This window comes from Chlorocebus sabaeus, chromosome 7 (genome assembly GCF_047675955.1).
Source record: "Chlorocebus sabaeus isolate Y175 chromosome 7, mChlSab1.0.hap1, whole genome shotgun sequence".
Classification (NCBI taxonomy): Eukaryota; Metazoa; Chordata; class Mammalia; order Primates; family Cercopithecidae; genus Chlorocebus; species Chlorocebus sabaeus.
In genome coordinates, this window is record NC_132910.1 from 134916991 (window position 1) to 134941294 (window position 24304).

The following is a 24304-nucleotide window of genomic DNA, read 5'->3' on the forward strand; positions in this document are numbered from 1 at the left end:
TGCATACAGTTGACCCTTGAACAGGTGCCAACCCCCACCCAACAGATGAAAATTCGCCCGTAAGTTTTGACTTTCCTAAATGTAACTCTTGTTGACCGAAAACCTCAAGTACTATTGAGCCTCCTGTTGACTGAAAGTCTTACTGATAACATAAACAGTTGATTAACTCATAGTTTGTGTGTTATATGCATTATATACTGTATTCTTACAATAAAGTAAGCCAGAGAAAAGAAAATGTTATGGAGAAAATTTAAGGAGGAGGAGGAGGAGGAGGGCTGGGTCTTGGGATCTCAGGGGTGGTAGAGGCAGAAGAATATCCATGTGTAAGTGGACCTGAATAGTTCAAACCCATGTTGTTTGGGGGTCAACTGTGCATACACATGTTTAAATGTCTGCATAGACATCAATAACTCCAACTACTGCATAGAGAACAGACTAGGAGGAGCAATGGGGGGCGGGGCAAAAAGAAGGGTGAGATGGTGGCCCCGTGAACTGAAGTGATGGCAGTAAAGATGGAGACAAAAATAACCTTGAGAGAAATATTCTGGAAGTTGAAGCAACTGCAGCCATGGATGGACGAGAGGAAGGCATAAGGGGCAGCAAGACATTGGGTGTGATTTGGGTTTCTGGCTTGAGCAGCACGGCAGAGACTATCAAAGATGGTCAGAGAGGCTCACAACACCATAGTGAAACCGAAACCTCATTACAGGCAGCGAAGGCAGAACTGCAGTCGCAGAAAACAGAACTACGATGCTGAGGGCAAACCAGAGAGTCCCCATCACACAGGGAAACAGGAACAGAGAAGACGGTGGCGAGAAAGAAGATGGCAGAGAATGCAAAGATGCCTTGTGAACCAGATTGGCATTTCTGAAAAAGAAACCAGAGTAACTGAAGAAAAACAACAGTCAGAAATACACATGCAGTTCCCAGAAATGAACACCTGCATCTAATATTGTCCACCCTTTGCCAAGGAAAATTAGAATCTAAAATACAACTATTTCATCTGGAAATGCTTGAATTTCCTAAATGGATAATCAAAAAACAGTTTTAACGTACTCATAGAGAAAAAAGCAAAGTCAGTGTGGCACTTACCAGGAGACAATGGAACTGTGTCTGTATTTTGAAGCTTAACAAGTATGACTCAGGAATTCTACAGCAAGCCAACCTTGTTACTCATGTGAGCAGGCAACAAAAAGATATTGTCACATCTGCAAGAACTAAGAAAATGTACCATCTACATGTCCTTACCCAACTCTGTCTAACAAGGGGGACTCCAGAACAACGTTATGACATAAAAGGAGTCGGTAAGAATATCTTAGATTTTATTAGAGAAATAAGTCAAAAAAATTTTTAAAAAGACTTTAAGCAAATGAAATGTAAATAATACTTTAAAAAGTTATACAGTGTAAAAGTATAACATACTATTAATAAAAATTGTATCAAAAATCTGGAATAGCTACAAAATTGGAAAAATGGATGAAAAATTTTGACAGTAAGTGAAGATATTTGGTTTGTTTTGCATAACTGCATAATTGCTATGGAGAAAATGAGTGGGGTGATGGTTTGAGAACAGCAGGGGGACCTACTTAAATAAATAAGGTCTGGGAAGGTCTCTCTAAATAACCGCATGTTCCTGACTCTCGCGGGTGGAGCTGAGGTTCTCTGAAAGAAGGATAAAACATTTACACATAGATCCAAAAGTATTTAATTAAGTCCGGTACTGACACAGTTGGGCTGAATCACATACCAATATTGATCTGGGAATTAAAAGCGGGCTATCCCTTCATTCAGCTTTATGTGATACACAGGTAGCCACAGAAGATAGAGCAGGCAGCTCCTACGTCTCATAGTAAGATAGGGGAACGTTTAGGGACTATTTACAAAACTGTTAGCATATAACTCAGTTAAGTCGATACTTATTCTGTATCTTGTTGTCATAAAGCCAAACAAAATACCTGCATACAAAGCAGGGCAAAGAGCTTTCCTATATGTTGAAAAGTTTGTTTTCATAATTTCAAGGGCAGCTGGTCTATAGCCATTACAACAGGAGTACTTATTATAAGAAATTAGATGAGTTAAATTTTTTTTGTTGTAGAACATTGTTTGTTCACCTAAACCTACAAACAATGGTAAGTGCAATATCCACTTAGATCAGGAGTTGGGGAACTTGTTCTATAAAAGGTCAGATAATAAATATTTTTGGCATTGACACTGCCACTGTAGCATGGAAGCAATCATAGGAAATACACCAATGAATGGGCATGTCTGTATTCCCTGTTATTTTCAAAACAGGTGGTAGGCGGGGTTTGGCCAGTGGGCCACAGTTTGCCGACCACTGATTTCGTTGATTCTTCCAAACCAGTCCCCTCAGTTTGTGGAATTTATTTCTCTAGTGATCACGCCCCCTTCCCTGCCTTGGCCACTCTCACGCTCATATCCTGAGCTGTGATCGAACCATTATCAATAACTGCCACCCCCGACGACCTCAGTTATATCTGTCCACTCTGGAGCCTCCACTTATAATCTTTTTCATTCACTCCCTCTAGAACCCAGACTCACATAGTCCTTTGACCCTGTGAGGTCCTTCAATCCACAGCTCCTGCCATTTCTGCCTGATGCCCTCTGTCCTCTGTCCTCTCCCACAGCTCTTAACCCCATGGGAATTCACTGTAACCTCACCCCCCACCCATACACCATCAACTCCCTTGCCCCCTGGCTTTGTCACACTCTAGGCAAAACCACAACCCTCACTAAAGCCAACTCTCCACATACCCTGCAGTTGAATGGCCCTGGAGGAAATCCCTAAGCCCTGTTGGCAGGCCTCTCCTTAATTCATCATCATAAATCTCAGATGGGCACTTTTTGTACCCCTTCCCTAATCCAGTCACTCTCCCACTCTGATTTCACCCCGTCTCTCTTTACAAACCACCAGCATCTCCACCAGCACAAAGCCCAGCCCCTGACAAGGCTTATCATTTCACCATAAATTAGAAACTATCAGAATAAAACTTCCACAAATGCTGGCTGATCAGCCTTAACCATACCTCCTTCCCTGAACACACACCTGCTGAAGGCTGCTGCTTCACTTGTGTGCTAAGTCCATGGCCTCTTACCTACTTAGGGACACCACTCCAGCAGTTCCTACATGCTCTCCAGGGTCTCTGCTGAGTTGTTATTATTATGAATATTCAAACAGCTACTATTTCTCCTATCTATCTAATCCATCCATTGCATCCATCAACCTACCTATCTATCCATCCACCAATTTTTCCATCTATCCATATAGATATCCCTCTATTCACCTGCCTGTCTATCCATCCATCCATCTATCCATACATCCATTTATCCATTCATCTGTTTATCCATGTATTCATCCATCTATCTGTCTATCTATCTGTCTATCCATTTATCCATCTATCTCTCCATCTATCCCTCTATCCACCTATCGATCCATCCATCTATTTATCATCTATTTATCCATCCATTTATACATCTATCTTTCCATATATCCCTCTATCCATCCATCTATCCATGCATCCATTTATCCATCTGTCTGCCCATCTATCCATCTATCTTTCCATCTATCCCACTATCCATCTATTTATCCATCTGTTTATCATCTATCTATCAATCTATCGATCTATCAATCTATTCATCCACCAATCCATCTGTTTATCCATCCATCCATCCATCCATCCATCTCTCCATCCATCCATCCATCCATCCATCCATCCATCCATCTCTCTATCCATCCATCCATCTATCTATCCATCCATCCATCCATCTATCTATCTATCCGTCCATCCATCCATCCATCCATCCATCCATCCTTCCATCTGTCCATCTATCTCTCATTCTGTGTGGGAGCAGGGTGCATGGCATAAGATGCTGCTCTTAGGAGGGCAAGCAGGTCAGGTAGAGTGCATTGTCTTCATCCAGTGGACAGAACCAGGGCAGGGGGATCAAAACTACAGCATAGCCACAAAGCAGGAGGTTGGCCTGAAAACTACCCCAGTCCCATTCTTCTAACTTTCCAAGCAGGTTCTGAAAGGACATGAAGTCCAATCGATGTCAACTAAATTTACTTTAAAAGGCAAAAAACTTAGTCTGGTTTACCACCGCCTGCAGCCCGTGCCTGAGCCCAAGTCAGCCTGGAAGGAGAATTTAGATGCTTGTAAGAGATGCCCATGCTTTGTAAGCTCATCCACATCTAAACTTTTGAATTTTTCTTCCCATTTCCTTCTTACTCTACTGAGCAATCTTCTTAAAAAATTATCAACTGCCTTGGCTGAAATCAGTGGAAAAGGATACTTTTCTTTTTCAATATGTATACTGAAATAGCTCAGATGATGCAAGCCCTTGGTGAGGCCAGGCATGGTGGCTGCTGGATTTGAGAGAATCTGATACGTATCTAGATAGAAAGTAAGGTGAAATGCAGGTGGGAACAAGGGAGGGGCTAGGAGAGGGCACCTGTGACAGCCGCAGCTTGAGTTGAGCTGCTTCCCAAACAGCCTGACTTTCCTATGCTGGAAGGGGAAGGGCCTCTCCGCTGCCCCCAGAATTCTGGGAATGACTTTCCATGCTGGGAGAAATGAGGCGGAAATCCACTCAATGCCCTGTGTATGGCATGGAGAGTGCTCTTGGAGGTCGGGTGGGTACAGCTGGCCCCTGGGAAAATGGCAAAGGGGTAAGTTAACCTTTGTCACACATAATCATTCTCTGCCTGAAACTGTGGCCATCCAGTGCCCACAGGCTCAAGGCTTCCTGCTGACTTGGGCGTCTTCGTGTGGCAGCTCCCCTCCCCAAGGCCTGACCCAGCAACGACTGTGTTCAGACTTTTCTAGGCCCTCAACCCTCTGGCTTCCCTCTTTTTCCACGTACATGACTTGCTTTCTAATCTGCAACCATATTTTGATAAATGCATCACAGGGTCAAATGAAATCCCCATCACCCTTTATGTAAAATGTTTGAATTTTTTGTAGATATTCTCAGTCTTGGAGAGAAAATCAAATTTTGAGAATTTCTGGGTCATTTCCTCAGCACTAAACGTTCACTAGCAGATTTTAGTCAACCCACACAGAGGCTTTGGAACTGTCATCTATGAATGTTACAGAAATAACAGAAATGGGCTTTTTGCTTCAGGGGTGGCCATCAAGGCCAGTAACCATGGTAATAATCAGACGCACTAAAGCCACGTGGTGGATTCCTCTGGGCTCTGACCCGGGCGTCTTCATCTCTGGCACTCCCCTCCTACTTTTATGTTTCTTTTATTGTCCTTTTTCCTCCTTCTTTTTATTCCTTCCTGCACTCCATACTCTGGAATTATTTCCAAAGGGCAGGAGCGTATCTGTGTCCACTCGGTCCCCTGAGGCAGGCAGGGGTTTTTCTGCTTCAGGCGCTGTGGTGCCTGCAGTACTAGAACAGTGTCCAGCATACTGCGGGAGCACGTTTGGTGAATGAATGAATCAATCAATCAATCAATCAATGAATCAGTCACTCAATCAATCAATGAGGAGGCTAGCTGCCTGGGTACACAATCACCATCATCACATTTAATACTTGCCAGGGTTATGGGTCAAAACCCATGGGTTCTCCTGGCCTCACAGACGCATCAACAATGGGCAATTTGGTTCTAGAATCTCGTCCCTCCCCAACAAAAAGCATTCACTGGGATGAAATAAGAATGTCCTTTGTGACTCTGCAGTTTCAGCTGCCCTTCACTTCTCAGTCACTGTGAGCCATGACCAGAGTTTTGACTCCTACGAAGCCTCAGAGCTTGATGCGGTTTCCTACCTGGGTTTCCAGAAGCAACTGGGAGGACACTTGTTTTCTAGAGCTCTGTTTCCTCTGGCTCCACACCTATTCAGTCTATAAAAGTTGCTCAGCAGAAACCCCACCATCCCGTCCCTATCTGTGGCTGTCGTAAAGGAGGCTGTTGTGAAGTCTGAGGTAGTCCCGCTCCCCTCCCACCTTCTGTTCCTGAGCTTCACGCCTCCAGGCAGGAGGCAGCCCAGACACCAAGACAGCGCTTGAGATCAGGTCTCCAGACATTCCCTGAACACCACTTGTGCACAGGCTCTTCTTTCTTTCTCTTTTTTTTTTTTTTTTGAGGCAAGGTCGTTCTCTGTTGCCCAGGCTGGAGTGCAGTGGTGCAATCTATCTCAGCTCACTACAGCCTTGACCTCCAGGCTCAAGCACTCCTCCTACCTCAGCCTCCTAAGTACCTGGCACTACAGGAGCGCACCACTATGCCTGGCTAACTTTTGGATTGTTTGCAGAGATGCAGTTTCACCATGTCGACCAGGCTAATCTCGAGCTCCTGGGCTCAAGAGATCGGTCTGCCTCCGCCTCCCAAAATGCTGGCATTAGAGGCATGAGCCACCCTGCCAACCCAGCAAGCTCCTGCAGCAGAAGGATGAATGCCCCAAGGGGACACTTGGCCTGGTGATTGGCCAGATACTCCACCAAGCACTTTTCATGAGTTTTCTCATTTAACCCTCGAAAGAACCCTCTGAGGAGTAACTGTTCTTAGCCCATTTCACAGATGAGGGAGCCGATGCTTAGACAGGTTAAATGACTTGCCCCACGCCACAGAATTACTCAGCAGGGGAGGCAAAATGTGAACTCAAAGCTGACACTAAGCTGTGTTCTCTTAACATTCACAGGAACCCGGGTGAGGCGACAAGAGCTGAGCTCAGGTTCTCGGCCTCAACACTCTTGCGGGGAGGCGCCAGCATGGGCACCCTCCACAGTTCGGGCCCCTCACTCACAAACCTGGCACATCAAAACAGGCTGGCAAAAAGGTTGGTTTTTTGCTTTTGTACTTTTTGTTATAAGCTTGTGGTGAAGTGTCCATATTTGGCATAAACGAATGTGAGTGGTCTTGGGAATCTAAATATAACATGTTTCTAAGTTACACACAACATAAATGAGTGTTTATGAGTGGTCGTGGCAATCTAAATAAAATACGTTTCCAAATTACAAACCAACTTATAGGGGGCATTTTGGTCTTTAACGTGTTTATTAAATCAGACACTGCCTGAACTTTCCTCCGAAGGAAGAGGAGAGGAATGAGCATTTACTGAATGCTAATTAGGTGCTACTCACGTTACTGGAGCGCTTCTCTCTGATCCACCAGTCTCAGGGGAAGGGCCCTGTCCTCATTTTGCAAGCAAGGAAATGGAGGCTCAGAGGAAAGAGTTTACCCTCCCCCTGGGAGCGGCAGAACCAAGAGCCAGCCCCACCTCCACCCCAAAGCCTGGATGTGGCTGTGGCTCCTGAGTGGGCCGCCCCTGTTCCCTTCTGGGCATACTAGTTAGGGGCTGAAATCTGGGATCACCCTCCTGAGCTCTACCCCAAGGACACTGAATCGTGTGCTCAGGCTCCCAGCTCAGCACAGCCCTGTCAGCTCTGTGTGTTTAGTGGCCTGGCCCCAGAATCAAAGCTACTGTTGAAGACACTCAGTATGAAGGAGACCACCTCAGGCTCAACCCTGGCCTAAGAAGACTTGGACAAACACTAGCATGGCTTCTCACAGCTCAGGGCCGCATCCCTAGGTGGCCCCAGCCCCCTTAGGTGCCTCCCAAGGACACCCAAGGCTGCCAAAGAAGTTTGCCATTTGCTCCAGCCAACACCTGGAGATCGGGCCCTGTGCGCCATTCTGTGAGGGAGGCTGTTAACAAACCCAGGTGGGTTTCTCATGGACCAAGCCCCCTCTGCTTTTTGTAATTTTCCACTTCCCTGACCCCACTGAGCCCTGGTCACCCCCGCCCAATTCTCTCACTTTCCCTTTGAAATGCCCAGTCTCTACTGCACAAATCAAACTGGAGTTCAGTTCGCACTGGGTCTTCTCCCTATTGCAATAGATATTACAGTCTTTCTTTACCACTTAACTAGCATCTGGCTTGGTTTATTTTTGAGACCAACAGCTGGGGCAGGTAGAGCTGCCCCTCAGTGACCGTCCCTCTTATTACTTCACTGTCCACCCCACCCTCGCTGCTGCTCTGCTGCCCACACCTTAACACTGGTCCTCAGAACCACTCGATTTGCCCCAGTTACCCGCGGCCTCCTGACTTCTGCCTCTTCCACAGCCCTTCCTGGATGTCCACTTCTCATTTCCAGGAGGAAAATAGGAGTTGCCTGAGTTGGGCTGAGGCATGAAACAGAAAAGTATTTGGGCCTGTTAAGTGTTCCAGATTGCTGAAATAGTCCATGCAAGCCCCACTCTTTCCTGAGTTTATTAAAGGAAGTGGGGAAAGCTCTGTGCTTTTCAGAGTCTAAGAGCTGGGTGCTGCAGAGAAAGGAGATGTTACTGGGAGCCCCGACCACCACGTCAAAGGTGCTGCTGGGTCCCAGAAGCTTAGGGCAGCTTCTGCAGGGGTCAGTGCCCACCAGTGGAGAAGAGGACTCCAGTCAGGAAGGAAGCAGAGTGGCTGGGTTCTCAGTCATCCTTGCAGGGGAGAAATTCTTCTTCATTTAAGTCTTAGCTGCCCACTTTTCAAAACCACTTCAGGTATCTCCCGTGTACAGGGAGCCAGTTGGGAATTTCCAGATAGCGTTTCCTCTTGAGCTGTGCATGATGCTTGATAGATCTAATGCTTTAAAACTTTTCAGAAAAAGAGTCACGTGTTCAGTTTTGTTATGGCATTATTTTACTTTGTGATGAATGTGTGAATGGCACACCCCAGCAACTGAGCCAAGCTTTTCCCTGTGGATTTGGGCAAGTACTTTGAGTGTCAAGACTAAAAGGTGTTGATATAGTTTGGTTCTGTGTCCCCATCCAAATCTCACCTTGAATCATAATAATCCCCATGTGTCAGGGGTGAGACAACGTGGAGATAATTGAATCATGGGGGCAATTTCCGCCATGCCAATCTCATGATAATGAGTGAGTTCTCACAAGATCTGAAGCTTTTATAAAGGGCTTCCCTCTTCCCAGTACACTCATTCTCTCTTCTACTGCCCTGTGAAGAGGTGCCTTCTGCCATGATTGTAAGTTTCCTGTGACCTCCCCAGCCACGTGGAACTGTGAGTCAATTAAACTTCTTTACATTTTAAATTACCCAGTATCAGGTATTTCTTCATAGCAGTGTGAGAACAGACTTATATAGTAAATTGGTACCAGGAGTGGGGTGCTGCTGTACTGGAACACAAAAATGTAGAAGCAACTTTAGAACTCGGTAAGAGGCAGAGGTTGAAATAGTTTAGAGGGCCCAGAAGAAGACAGGAAGATGTGGGAAAGTTTGGAACTCCCTAGAGACTTGTTGAATGGCTTTGATCAAAATGCTTATAGTGATATGGACATTGAAGTATAGGCTGAGGTGGTCTCATATGGAGATGAGGAACTTGTTGGGAACTGGAATAAAGGTCACTCTTGCTATGCTTTAGCAAAGAGACTGGTGGCATTTTGCCCCTGCCCTAGAGATCTGTGGAACTTTGAACTTGAGAAAGATGATTTAGGATACCTGGCAGAAGAAATTTCTAAGGGACAAAGTGTTCAAGAAAAACAGAGCATAAAAGTTTGGAAATTTTTCAGCCTGATGCTGTGATAGAAAAGAAAAGCCCATTTCCTGGGGAGAAATTCAAGCAGACTGCAGAAATTTGCATAAGTAATGAGAAGCTGAATGTTAATTACTGAGACAATGGGGAAAATGTCTCCAGGACATGTTAGAGAACTTCACAGCAGCCCCTCCCATCACAAGCCTGGAGGCCTAGGAGGGGAAAATGGTTTCCTGGGCCTGGCCCAGGGACCTGCTACTCTGTGCAGCCTTGGGACTTGGGGACCTGCATCCCAGCCATTCCAGTTTCAGCTGTGGCTAAAAAGGGACAAGATACAGCTTAGGCCATTGCTTCAAGCCTTGGCAGCTTCCATACGGTGTTGAATCTGCAGGTGCATAGAAGTCAAGAATTGAGGTTTGGGAACCTCCAACTAGATTTCAGAGGATGTATGGAAATGCCTGAATGTCTAGGCAGAAGTCTGCTTCAGGGGTGGAGCCCTCATGGAGAACCTCTGCTGGGCCAGTGTGGAAAGAAAATGTGGAGTTGGAGCCCCCCCACACAGTTCTCAGTGGGACACTGCCTAGTGGGCCACCATCCTTCAGACCCCAGAATGGTGGATCCACCAACAGCTTACACTGTGCTCCTGGAAAAGCCGCAGACTCTCAATGCCAGCCTGTGAAAGCAGGCAGGAGGGGCTGTACCCTGCAAAGCCATGGGGGCAGAGCTGCCAAGACCATGGGAGCCCACCTCTTGCATCAGTGTGCCCTAGATGTGAGACATGGAGCCAAAGGAAATCATTTCAGAGCGTTAAGATTTAATAACTGCCTTGCTGGATTTTGGACTTGCATGGAGCCTGTAACCCCTTTGTTTGGGTCAATTTGGAAGGGGACCATTTACCCAATGCCTGTACTCCCATTGTATCTTAGAAGTAACTAACCTGCCTCTGATTTTACAGGCTGATAGGCAGAAGAGAGTTGCCTTGTCTCAAGTGAAACTTTGGACTTAGACTTTTGGGTTAATACTGGAATGAGTTAAGACTTTGAGGGACTGTTGGGAAAGCATGATTCTGTTTCGAAATGGGAGGGCATGAGATTTGGGAGGGGCCGGGGCAGAATGATATGGTTTGGCTCTGGGTCCCCACCCAAATATCACCTTGAATTATAATAATCCCCATGTGTCAGGGGCAGGACCAGGTGGAGATAATTGAATCATGGGGGTATTTTCCCCCATGCTGTTCTCACCATGAGTGAGTTCTCACAAGATCTGATGGTTTTATAAGGGGCTTTCTCCTTCACTCCAAACTCATTATCTCTCTTGCTGCCTTGTGAAGAGTGCCTACCACCATGGTTGTAAGTTTCCTGAGCTTTCCCACCCATGTGAAACTGTGAGTCAATTAAAACTCTTTTCTTTATAAATTATCCAGTCTTAGGTATTTCTTCATAGCAGCACGAGAATGGACTAATACAAATGTTCATCTGTAAGGTAGTATTATTGGAGTCATGACATCCAAAGTATCTTTAAACTCTAAAACAAAATTTTTTCATTTCACATTTTTATATTTTCCTGGCACTATGCAGGGCAAACAGTTGTAGCATACAAAGTGAATTATAGAAAACCTTACATATGGGTCTTGGGGAATTCTTGCACTTTTTCTCCCACTTTATGACACACTTCCATGTGCCATTATATCTAAAAAATAAAATAAAATAAAACGAACTCCAAAAGCAGACGGCAAAGTCATACCCCATCTCAGCAAAGTTTTATTAAATTCCATTCATTCCAGAAGCTGCTCTTCCAACGTTTTTCATCTTTTTCCTTTCTTCCTTTCCAGTTTTATGACTTTTTTCTTTTCCACCTAAGAAAACCTTCTAGTGTCTCTTTGCCTACACTAAGCTTTTTCATGTCTACAGCTCTTCCCATTACCATTAGAAGGCAAGAGGAAGAGAGGAGGATCTTTGTATACTTGTCTCAGTCATATAGTATATGAATGTATGCCAGGTGTGGTGGCACATGCATGTATTCCCAGATACTCAGGAGGCTAAGGGAGGAAGGTTGGCTTGAGCCCAAGAGTTCTGGGCTGTCGTGTGGTATGCCCATTGGGTGTCTGCACTAAGTTCAGCATCAGTATGGTGACCGTCTGGGAGTGGGGAACCACCAGGTAGCCTAAGGAGGGCTGAACCTGCCCAGGTTAAAACAGAACAGATAAGAATTCTGTGCTGATAAGCAGTGGGATCAAACCTGTAAATAGCCACCACACTCCAGCCTGGGCAGCATAGTGAGACCTTGTCTCTAGAAAAATAAAATAAACCTTTTTAAAAATTGAATCTAAATTCACATGTAATGATACCTTTCTTGGAGATTGTTTTACTTAAGAGCTGGTAACATAAATTCTTGACTTTTCAACACAGAGTTCCTCTAGTTTTTTTAGAGTATTTTAGATCACTGTTTTTCAAATGTTAATGTACATTGGAATCTCCTACAGATTCTGACAAAATGCAGATTTCAATTCAGTAATTCTGGAGTAGGCCTAAGAGTCTGTGTTCCTCAAAGACTCACAGATGATGGCCAATGCTACTGGTTCTTAGACCTCACTTTGAATGGCAAGATTTATATTATTTCATTTTTTTCCAACTGCCCCCAAAACACTTCAGTGCAGTTGTTAAAATTGTTTTTGTTGTTGCAACTCTCATGTTACATACAGGCAACTTCAGGAATCCTGCTTGGCTGATGATTTCACCTCCTCTTAGCTTTGAAGATGGGGTTGGAGTTATCCACCCAGTGCATGCTCTGTTGGAGACAGTGCCACATGGGGCCCTTTCTAAGACAGACAGGGGCACGGTGACAGAGAGACACTAGTTGGAACATTTCTATATGGGCCTTTAATGAATCAAGAATCTGGTTACTGTTTAAAAGAGTGTCTTGAATGGGTTTGTCAGAAGAGCCAAGGAGCCTCTGTTTGGAACAGTTCTCAAATGGCATGATTGTAGCATGAGGCAGGGAGAGTATGAATGGCTTCTTTTCAGGAGAAGAAAAAGAGCAAGGGGATTGAAGTAATAGGGAGCCACTGGCTAATCTTTCAGCTGAGTCTGCCCAGCTCTCATTAGCATACCCTCCTTATAGGTATGAACTGAAAAGGGAAGTTGGAGGATTGTGTCTATGGAAGGGACTAGGGGACCTGGGGAACTGAGGACCAGGGGTTAGAGTCTCATATTCAGTAAAGGACTCAAAATTCAGTGATCCAAGTATTGACCAGAGAATATTAGAAAAGGAAAAACAGCAGCCAGCTGCATTCTTAGATGTTATTAGAAATCAAGGCCTGTATAGCTGACGGGTGCTCAGAGACCCTCTGGTTCTGACCCTGTGTTTGCAGATAAAGAAATTAACATTCGGGAAGTTGGATGACTTGCTCAAGGTCATAATATTGGGTAGGGCTTTTAGCTGGCTTTTGAACTCGTGGTCCCAAGCTCTTTGCAGTTGAACATATTTGTTGTTTGTTGCATTAATTAACTCTAACACATTTAATTAGATATAAAAATTGTTCCCATGGATTAATTTAAATTCTGTTTTTGAAATTGTGCAGGCAGTGCCCTGGAAAAAAAAAATCAGCAATAAAGGTCAGAGCTATGTCCCCAGAGCTCAGCTGTGGCACCTGGGTGCAGCTACATAGTTTGAAGTTTGAACAAAAGTTCTCCGAAAAGGAATTTGGAGGAAAGACACTTTATTACAGTGAACAGTTTGCAAATTCGGGAGACACTGTCTTCCTGTATAAGGAATGTGTGCATTTCAGAGAACAAAGAGAGAGTTTGGCTTTTGTAGGTTCTAAATCAGGTCTGTTTATGCAAATAAAGGATTCAAACTTGCTTAGTTCTGATTGATCAATGCAGCTGAGTTTTGATTGGTTGACACAACTAAGCCCTGATTGGCCAAGGTGGGGGAGTTCTGATTGGTTGGTTCAGGCAAGCTCTGAAAGTCCACAGTTAAACATAGGTGTAGATTTTCCCAGAACTCAGAGTACATCTGTGACCTCTAGCCAGCAAAGGGTCACTTGGCTCTGTTATAAATGTAGGCCCAGTTAGCAGCTCGGGATCTATCCTGAAGGATTGGCTCTTTCAGGTGCACATTTGTTCACAAAAGCATGGTTGGTTTGTTCACACAAGGACAAGTTTCCTCACAGAGAATCAATTATACACCCCTGAGCATATTTAACTCCCACAGCCCTTTAAGTAGATAATATTCTTATTTTACAAATAAGAAAACCGAGACTTGGAATAAATAAATTGTTGCAGGTCACACATTTGCACTGAGATTCAGTCCCAGGCCTGCCTTCTCCCACTCCTGTGCCCCTTCCGCCCACTGCCTGGCCCCCACCCTGCTGTTTCCTCTTGGGTGTGCCGGGAGCACTGACCAGGGGCTCTGGGGACAGGACCTGGTTTTCTAAAGTGCCGGGAGAAGTAGGAGAATTCAGAGGGAAATGAGATCTGATGCTTGGCTTATGGGAGAAGCAAGATAAAGGGAGGCTAAAGGCAGGAGAAGCAATGGGAGAATGTTCGCCTGGTGTCCAGTGGTCGCTGTGCAGCTGCTCCTCTCTGCTGTTTCTGTGAAGGGAATCATGCAAGGTACTTTCCAGCAACTGTTTTAGACTTTTGTTTTTGATGAGCTGGAACAGCAGCAGGTAGGTGGGTGGTGGGAGCCCTCTTTTTCACTTTTCTTTCTCTCTTTCCTTGTCGTGAGCTCAGGGGCCATAAGCCACCCATTCAACAGCCAAAGAATGAAGCAGATCTTGGCAATGCTACCATTTCTGTAACTACTCAAGGCTTTCTGCCCTTTGACAGACTGGAGTGGAGTGCTTCAGGAGAAAAGCAGTACCCACCACCACCGTGGCATCTCTGCTCAGCGCTGACCATCACATTGAATTTCTATTTCTGTCTGTAGTAAGATAATCAGCTGGAAAGCAGATTGCTATTGAGAGGGTTTTCTGGTTTTCTTAGTAAGTCAAAAACCAAATTAGATGACCCAGATCACAGGCCCAGATCAGTGTAGAGACATCCCTCCAGTCCTTCAGCGGTGTCCTTAGCGGAGGCTCTGACTTGGAAGACATGGACAGCCTGCGTTTTCTGGAACTGAGAGGTTGCATGAGGAAGGGAGAGAGAGAGGAATCAAGGATGACAAAATCTGGGATGTCGGTTTATCCCTTCTCTCAGGACAGAACCAGTTCTCAAGCAGGAGGAGAGAGGCTTTAGAAATACCCAGATCCGTGAGCCTGGGAACCTTGATTTTCTGCTTTTCTGGGCAGAGGAAGGGGAAGTTTCTGGTTCCAGAGAATTCCAGCTCAGCACCACACCCAAAATGGTGCAAGTGGATAACAGTTAAGTCCAAGGCGGGGCTGTAGGGTACAGGGGCCTGCATGTGGCACCCTGGAGTCCTGACAGTTCCCCCGAGCCACAGGAAGGGCACACAGCCATCTTGAGACGCCTTAGCACACAGAGATCTCGGGTGGCTTCAAACAAGCCTTAGTGAATCAGACATCAAAACCAGAAAACAGTTTCCAGGTCCTCAGACTCCACCGCGGCCTGCAGAGCATCACCCCTAAAGGCCAGAGGAGGCCAGTCACACCTCAGAGGACAACCACAGTGCAGGAAGGGGACCAACCCAGCCGCTCTGTTCACAGACTGGCGTGTAAATACAGAACACAAAATGGGCCTCACTGTCTGCTCTGCCGTGAGTTTGCCTAAGCCACACCTCTCCTCTCTAACTAGAGTGAACAAACGTCACCTGCTGTCCTGGCGTAATTATTAATAGTGCCCTCTTTCTCTCTCAAACACATCTCGGATGGATCTGACGTGAGTGGTTAAAAAATAAATACTGTAGAATAAGGTGCATGCTGTAATGCCAAGTAATAACGAGAAAAAGCTCACCTACGTGTGTAAGGTTCCTCTATGCAGGGAGCATATTTGGAAGGACACTGCTAACCGCGGTTACCTGAGGATGGTTTGGGGACACGGACAGTGGCGCGTTATTTTTATATGCATTGCATGCTAAACCAGGCACTTGCTTCTAAAAATGAAAAAAGTGCCCGTTTTGGAAGATGATTTATAATGGTCACTCTATCCAGAGCACAGGCATCACCTTGCCATGGAGCCAGGGAGGGCAATCAAATCGGAACATCTGCATGTCTTTGCTAAGGGGCTGAGCATTTGTTTGACACTAGAGTAGTTTCTATTATTGCAAACAGACTAAGTTTACCAGTTCATGCTAAACGCAGTTCAGTTTGCTTTTCCTATTACCCAGTGGGCATGGGCTCGTGAGGAAAACTAGAACAGCGAAGGAGAGGCAGAGTCGACATCTGTGCCCGTCTGGGGGCAGGGTGAGTGGTTTGTGCACATGCTGTAGTTGGATTCTGACTTTTGAGAGGTTGGTTACTCATTTCTTCCAGTAGACAGAAATCATAGTATTTGTTTGCTGGAGCATGAGCTGCTTTATTTCTATTTTCAGAGTTTCACTTTGGGTCCACAATGGGGCCTAAAGCCAGTGCTAGAGGTTCCCAGCCAATGAGAGTGCAGCGGAGCATGGCCGTCCTGCAGATGGTGACAGGTGGGGACTCTGCCCCTTCACTCTTGGAGGTCAGGTAGGGCTAAGTGGCTGCAGCTCCCTAAGCAGTCAGTCCTTTTTTAAAAAAGTAAGAACAATGGCCTTCATTTGTTAAACTTTTTTTTTTTTTTTGTAACTCAAGAAAGGATCATTGTGGCGCTGAGCCTCCAGTGCCACCAGACTCAGGGTTGCCAGGTAGGCAGGGTCACAGCTGGGCACCCCGTTGTGCTGCTGCAGACGCCAGCCCCGTGTCCTGGCCTTGGGATTGAGTCTCGGGGCTGGCTGCATGTGTTGGTGTGATTTCAGGGCACACACATGGAACGTGCTGCCCAGGAGCTGGGCCCAGGGAAGTCACGTGTCTCAGCCCTGCAGAGTTGTCCTGGCGTGGTGCACAAACTGGCTGGTGACTCGGAGAGCAAACAGTACCCCCAACCCCAAGGGTGTCTGCGGGCGCTAGGCCTCACGTTCGGATTCTTTGGCATGTCCCAAGCTGAGCATCACCGGACCCAGACCCGTCACAGCCATGCTGAGCTTGCCTGTGGGGGAAAGCATGGGGCTTTCTGGGGCAGGAAGCAGGGGAGGAGGCTCTCAGAACAGCAGGAGATGGGAGCGCGCTGTCCCGGGACTGTTCTCCGCCTCCCTCTGCCGTCCAGGCGCCCGCTGCCAAGTCCCTTCTGCCAGGCTCCTGATGCTCCCTGGGCCGCGTAGACCAGGGCTGCCCTGTGATGTTTGACCACATCAGCCTGCTGCTTTTCCTCAAACGTCACCTTTGCCAGGGATGCCCCCGCCCCTGCTTCTCGGCTTCTTGGGACAGACATCCTTCCTTAGGTCCAGTAATTCCGGTGATTCCAATAAAAAACACAGCGAGTTTCTTGTCCACCCTAAGCAGGAGCAGTGGGATTGCAGTGTGAGAGGCGTCCTCCGGCGGCCTAGGTAGGAGAATCCGTCTCCAGGAGCCTCCCCGCTGACCCCTGTGGCTGGCCGAATGTGTCATTTGTTGTATGTGCCCTGACATGGAGAAGGTTGGAAAGCACTCCCTAGTACTATTTCACACCAAGTGACATTGTGGACTGCAAGCTCAAAAGCACAGGCAACAAAACCGAAAACGGACAAATGGGACTTGTTAAACTAAAGAGCTTCTGTACAGCAAAAGAAATAATCAACAGAGTGAGCAGACAACCAACAGAATGGGAGATAATATTTGCAAACTATTCATCCAACAGGGAACTCATATCCAGACTTCACAAGGAGTTCAAACACCTCAACAACAACAAAGACAAATAATCCCATTTCGATGTACTTTTTAAAGTAGGCAAAAAAAAAAAAACAAAAAAACAAAAAAACAGGAATAGACCTTTTTCAAAAGAAGACCTACAGATGTCCTACAGGTATATGAAAAGATGCTCAACATCACTAATCATCAGAGAAATGCAAATCCAGACCACAATGAGAGCATCTTACCCCACCAGAATAGCTATTATTAAAAAGACAGAAAATCACAGATGTTGGCAAGGATGTAGAGACAAAAGAACTCATTCACTATTGGTGGGAATGTAAATTAGTGCAACCTCCATGGAAAACAGTATGGAGATTTTTCAGACTAAAAATCGAGCTACCATTTGATCCAGCAACTCCACTATTGGTTATCTACGCAAAAGAAAAACAATCAGGCCAGGCGCGGTGGCTCAAGCCTGTAATCCCAGCACTTTGGGAGGCCGAGACAGGTGGATCACGAGGTCAGGAGATCGAGACCATCCTGGCTAACACGGTGAAACCCCGTCTCTACTAAAAAATACAAAAAAACTAGCCGGGCGTGGTGGCGGCGCCTGTAGTCCCAGCTACTCGGGAGGCTGAGGCAGGAGAATGGTGAGAACCCGGGAGGTGGAGCTTGCAGTGAGCTGAGATCGCCCCACTGCACTCCAGCCTGGGCGACAGAGCGAGACTCCGTCTCAAAAAAAAAAAAAAAAGAAAAACAATCAATTTATCAAAAAGATAACCTTCGCTCATATATTTATTGTAGCACTAGTGACAGTAGTAAAGCTATAGAGCCAACCTAAGTGTCCATCAATGGAAGAAGAAAATCCACTAGATAAAGAAAAAGTGTTACTTACATAATAGAATACTATTTGGCCATCAAAAAGAATGACATCATGTCTTTTGCAGCAACATGGGTGAAACTGGTGGTCATTATCTTAAGTGAAACAAGCCAGACACAGAAAGTCAAATAACTCATATTTTCGTTCTTAAGTGGGTGCTAAAAATTGTGTCCACATGTATGTAGACAGCGGAATGATAGACAGTAGGGCCTCAGAAGAGTGAGGGGACAGGAGACGGGTAGATAACAAGAAATTGCCTAATGGATGCAATGTACATTATTTGGGTGATGGGTACCCTAAAGCCCTGACTTGGCCACTAGGCAATCTATGCATGTAACAAAATGGCACTTGTACACCATACATTTATACACACATCTTTAAAAAGGAAAAGGAATACATCCCCCCAAAAATGAGATTGTGTCAACTGTTACTCCGTAGGTTAGGGCGTCAGTAGAAGCAATATTAGACCTAAACCGAATAGCATTCTGATTCACATGTTTGTGACTTCATGGCAGCAGGTAGGCCTCAGACCCTCCTCCAGCCCTGTCAGATAGATGCCCACACAGGTAAGAATAAGGGAAGAACCAGGGTCTGTAGAAGCTGGCAGTTGGGGAAGCCTTACAATAGTTAACTATTCCCCAATGCATTGCTTTTCGCAGGAGGAAGATGTACGTGAGTCGAGACACCTAAAGTTTAGTATTGGGAGAAGAAAAGGGGAATTAACATTTATGAAGAACCAAAAAATAGATGCTATGAGTGTTCTGTGTGCTAGACTCTCAATTTAATCTTTCAGATACTCTGCGATGTCCCATGTTTCACCAGGTCTGAGACATATTCCCCACCAACCCATAGTTTGAGATCTCTGAAACTGAGGACATGTTAAAATCAGCAGTCCCCGACAATCAATATTTGTCAAGTAACCATCATGACACAGTTGTGACTGCCCAGAGATGCTAACATGATTGTAAACATGATTATATAATTAAGAATCTAATTAAGTCCAAAAGAGAACTTTAAGCAAGGTTAAAATAAAAATTCTAAGTAATGAGAAACCATTGTATTATAATTTAGTTGGCACTGGTACACAAGCAAGTCAAATAAATGCAAATCCAAATTAAAAATCCAAGTAAAAGTGCCAGGAGCAAAACTTACAGTGACTAGATAGAAAGTCTTAGCAGTAATTACACAACACACTTTTAGACTGTAGGAACCAAATGGCTGTGAGGAGGCGGCCAGGGAAGTGATGAACCAGTTGTGCTCAGCAACATTTCTGAAGGGAGAGACAAAAGTTGGCTGATTTTCCATCGTTGTTCTGACAGTTTAAGAGGCAGAACCATACGTTTTGGTTCCTCAATGCATTATTTTTAAAATGCTGCATCAGCAAAATTTTTGATAACAATTTTAGGAAAAATTAGCCCAAACTTAGAAATAAGGCAGAGGGAGGGCCACACCTCCTCTCAATGTCTGATAGACCACTTGTCCTCTAATGGAATGCACTGCTTTTGTTTAAATGTTTGTTTGTTTGTTTGTTTGTTTTGAGATGGATTCTCGCTCTGTTGCCCAGACTGGAGTGTAGTGGTGTGATCTCGGCTCATTGCAACCTCTGCCTCCCAGGTTTAAGCAATTCTCCTGCCTCAGCCCCCTAGGTTGCTGGGATTACAGGCATGTGCCACCATGCCTGGCTAATTTTTGTATTTTTAGTAGGGATGGGGTTTCACTCTGTTGGCCAGGCTGGTCTTGAACTCCTGACCTCAGGTGATCCGCCCGCCTCAGCCTCCCAAAGTGCTTTGGAAGTCTTATGAATCTTATGATTCTAATGTTACATGTTTTTTAGTTATTTACATTTATGATATTAAATTGAAAGGATGTTTTCAAAATTTGAAAACAATATGTGGTCATTTCAGCAACTTGCTGTTTTATTTTTATGTTTATTTTATATGATTTTTAAAAGTTATCAAAGTATTTGGGGAAGTTTCTCAGTCAGATACCCTTGAAAAGATCTGAATATAATAAATCTGTAAAGGAAATGTCAATATTTGAAGGGATCCCATAGCAAATTTAATTAGCCCCTTAAATATTGTAAGTGTACCTTTTCCATTTTTTATATTCAGGTTTCTTTCTGAATATTTTCATTTCTGATTGACAGACTTTCCCAAATACTACACTTAGTGCATGTTGAGCATACACTTTCCTAATAAATAAAGTAATAAGGTTTAGAAGCTGAACTTTAAAAACTTAAGAACAAGCTTCAATAAGTTGAATATTAATTTTTAAAATCAAAATAGTCCCTGAATAATCTTTTCTACCTAAAAGGACTCCAAGAATCACAGACACCCACATTCACTTTTGGGTGCAGCAGACAGAGGCCAGACCAGCTTATCACCGCTGACCCTTTCAGAGCCTCAGTGGGTAAAATGAGTGCGTCCTCATAATGAGAGCTGCTATATTTGGGATCTCTCCTTGCTCCTCCATTCGTGATCTTACTTTCCTTTCAGTCCTAAAGATTCAAACACGTGGTGTCAGTGTTGCTCTAAAGCACAGACCGATTCCCAGGGTCAGGCTCTAAATTGTTTAACTAAATCCATTGACAAATCACCCAGAAAAGCTTTTAATATGTTTGCAGGCTTAACCATAGAAGCAAAGCAAATTGTTCTTGAGATCTTCAAAGCAGGCGTGCAGGTTTCACCAGTTCTTCCGCTTGCCCTGGGCAGGTCTGCAAGTCTGCTGGAACCTGGCACACAGCGGCCCTCCTGCCCAGCCACCCGGTTCCTGAGCTTCCTCTCCATGCAAGAGTCCACTTGTAAAACAAACAACAGGCTTGGAATTGTTCCTCCCCTTCACCACCAGTAAGTATTTCACGCAGGTAGAAAAGCCAGAGGAGGAAAAGGTATTGAAACACAGTAGAAAAAAAAAAATGAACAAATGGAAAGAATGAGTTGAACTCAGAGGCTCCCAGCTTCAGGAATCATGTCTGACACTTGGCATTTGCCTCCTGCAGCAGAAACGCCTCTTCCTTGTTTCTCCCCATTCAGTTCTTCCACTTCTGGATCCTCAAACTCATGCCGGGATTCGAACGTGTTGGGTGGTTGGTTTCGTTGCTTATTTTAATTTTTTAAACTTTTAAACTTATTTAAATTTTTAATTTTAATTTTTTAAAACCATAACTGCCTTGTGCTTAGAAGCCTGATTATTTTTCAGCTGTATTTACAAATCTCGCCCTCTCCCCAGCCTCTCATCTTTCTGATCTCCTACCCTCCACCGCATGGGAGGACACAGATTCCCTTGTGTCTCAGCCCTGCTGCAGCAGGCGGTTAGACAAAACCACATTGTCCTTTATAAACGCAGAAATCAAGCTCGCTCGCTCTCTCCCCCCTTTACCCACCCACCCCCTTTTTCTGTTCTCTCTCCTTCTCTCTGTTCCTTTTCCGTAATGTCAAATCTATTCCACTAAGGGGTTGCTCTTTGACTAATTTCACCACTTAATTTTCTAACATTCATTCTTGACTTTCAAGGAGGAAACTTCCATTTTGAGTGACATTTCTCGTGACTGAATGAATGTGGACCCGTTTCTCAACACGTCAGAGGAGAGGGTATTCACAACCTAGCCTTGCTCAGGAGGTGGAACAGGGCTTTTTACTTTGGAGGAATGAAGAGTTGAGCCTGGAATGCACACCACTGTCCAGCAAACCAGAAGGCCTCTGCACTCTGCAGGTTCCACTCTCTGGTCTGCAAAGATCTCCCAGCAGGTGGAGGCCATTGTCCTTTGCCTGACCCGGTCCCTGCTCAAGCAGTTAGAGGGCGAGGCCCAGACCTCCTGCAGACTTCAGACAATCAGTCCCTGGGATCAGACCCTGGGCACAGCTGGGCCTACTCCAGAAGGGTGTGGAAGGAGGAGAGGCGCACATGGGATTCGTCAAAGGCAGCAGCACGCTTAGCACTTTGCCTCCATCCTTGATCCAACCATCCGGCCTGGCTTTCTTCTCAATTTCTTTGGCCCTCAGTTTTCTGTTGTCTCTGCACGATGGTGACTTTAGTCAATCGAGTTGTTACAGCCATCATAGAAACACCCACTATTACTGGTTAATGTGTACCCTTTTTTGAAATGTACGTACGTGTATTTTCAGATACCTAAGTGAGATATAGATAGATAGATATGCTGAATCGTTTTCATTTGTGACACCGAGTGGTGCACGGATGTTAACATGCTGTACATTCACTTGGCAGTATGTCTTGGAGACATTTCCACGTCAACACACGAAGATCTGCAACTGCTGTGTGGGATTCCATAATAAGGATAAGCCGACGTTTATTGAGCTATTTTCTTATCCCTGGATATTTGGGTCGTGTTTAGCTTTTGCTGAGACAGACAATGCTGCATTCAATCTTCACCTTGTGCACACGTGCAAATGTCTCTCCGGGGAGATTCAGAATGTTCGGTTGTAGAGAAGAAACATTTTGCCCACCAAAGTAGCTGCAAAATAACGCTGTCACCCGGGAGCAGCTGAGGGCACGTATCCGCCACAGCCTCGCCCACGCTTTATATGATCAAACTTTTGATTTTTGCCACTTTGATTAAAAATGGAACCTTGTGTTTTATTTGCATGTTTTGGATTTCTAATGAGGTTAAGCATCTTTTCAAGTATATTGGTCATACATCCTTTTTTCCTTTTTTTTTTTTTTCTGAGACAGAGTCTCGCACTGTCGCCCAGACTGGAGCAGAGTGGCGCGATCACAGCTCACTGCAACCTCCTCCTTCCAGGTTCAAGCAATTCTCTTGCCTCAGCCTCCTGAGTAACTGGGGTTACAGGCATGTACCACCACACCCGGATAATTTTTGTATTTTTACTAGAGACGGGGTTTTGCCATGTTAGCCAGACTGATCTCAAACTCCCGACCTCAGGTGATCTGCAAGCCTCCCAAAGTGCTGGGATTACAGGCGTGAGCCACTGCACCCAGCCTGGTCATACATTCTTAATCGCCTTAGATTACATGCCTGAAAGTTGGGTTCTGGGTCAAAGGACATGCAGTATGTGCACAGTAGTCTCCCCTCACCTGCCGTAGGTACATTCCAAGCTCCCCAGTGGATGCGGAAACCACGTAGTTCAGAACCTTCTAGACACTGTCTTTTCCTATGCATACATACTTATGATCAAGTTTAAGGTATAGATTAGGCGCAGTAGGAGATTACCAACAATAACTAATAATAAAACAGAACAATTACAGCAATATGCTCTAATAAAAGTTATGTGAATATGGGCGCTCTCTCTCTCTCTCTCTGTCAAAGTACCTTATTGTGTGTAATATTTTTGGACCATAGTTGAACACAGTTATAATATTTTGGACAACATGATTTCAGGTAACGGAAAAGCAAAACTGCGAAGAAGGGAGAATGACTGTATGTTTTTTACTCCGTGTGTGTGTACGTGTGTGTGTGTGTGTGTGTGTGCCTACCTAGCTCTACCTATCTTATCTAACTATCTAATCTATTGCTTTTAAGGTGGTATTTTTTCCAAGATGGCTTTCTGTAATAATTAAACCAATTTATGCTCTCACTACAGCACATGTAAATGTTTTCTTACACTGTCTACAGAAGAGTTTTACTTTTGTTTTTTCTAGGGCAGATAAATAAATATAACATCTTATTGATTTTACATTTCTTTCATTAAGAATAAGACTGGCTACTTCCATATCCTTTTTGGCAGTTCATTTTTTTTCTTTTGATTAACAGCTTATTTTTTATTTCTCCTAATTCTGTGTGTGGTTGTTCACATTTATTTTTGTTCTTGCCAATCTAAAAACTCTCACATGGGTTAAGAATGTCAGCCTACATCTGAGTGTCAATAAGGTGCAGATAGTTCAAGGAATAATGCCTCACAGTATTGTGTCGTGCTGCCGCAGTGCCGTGACGTGCTGCCACATTATAGTGTTGTGCTGCCACAGTGTAATGTTGTGCTGCCGCAGTGTCGTGACGTGCTGCCGCAGTGCCGTGACGTGCTGCCACAGTGTAATGTTGTGCTGCCGCAGTGTCGTGACGTGCTGCCGCAGTGCCGTGACGTGCTGCCACAGTGCCGTGACGTGCTGCCACAGTGTAATGTTGTGCTGCCGCAGTGTCATGACGTGCT

The 24304-nt window shown here is 45.0% G+C and overlaps 1 long non-coding RNA gene across 2 annotated transcripts; it reads left to right on the forward strand.

The window, feature by feature from the left end:
• On the forward strand, positions 1-24037 carry LOC119622342 (uncharacterized). Of its 2 annotated transcripts, none has more exons than XR_005238992.2 (4): positions 1-1304; positions 6666-6803; positions 20894-21028; positions 21695-24037. It is a non-coding gene; the product is annotated as an uncharacterized lncRNA (long non-coding RNA). The 2 variants fall into 2 exon arrangements; XR_005238991.2 differs by having other exon boundaries at positions 2-1304; positions 22407-24037.
• The last annotated feature ends 267 nt before the right edge of the window (positions 24038-24304 follow it).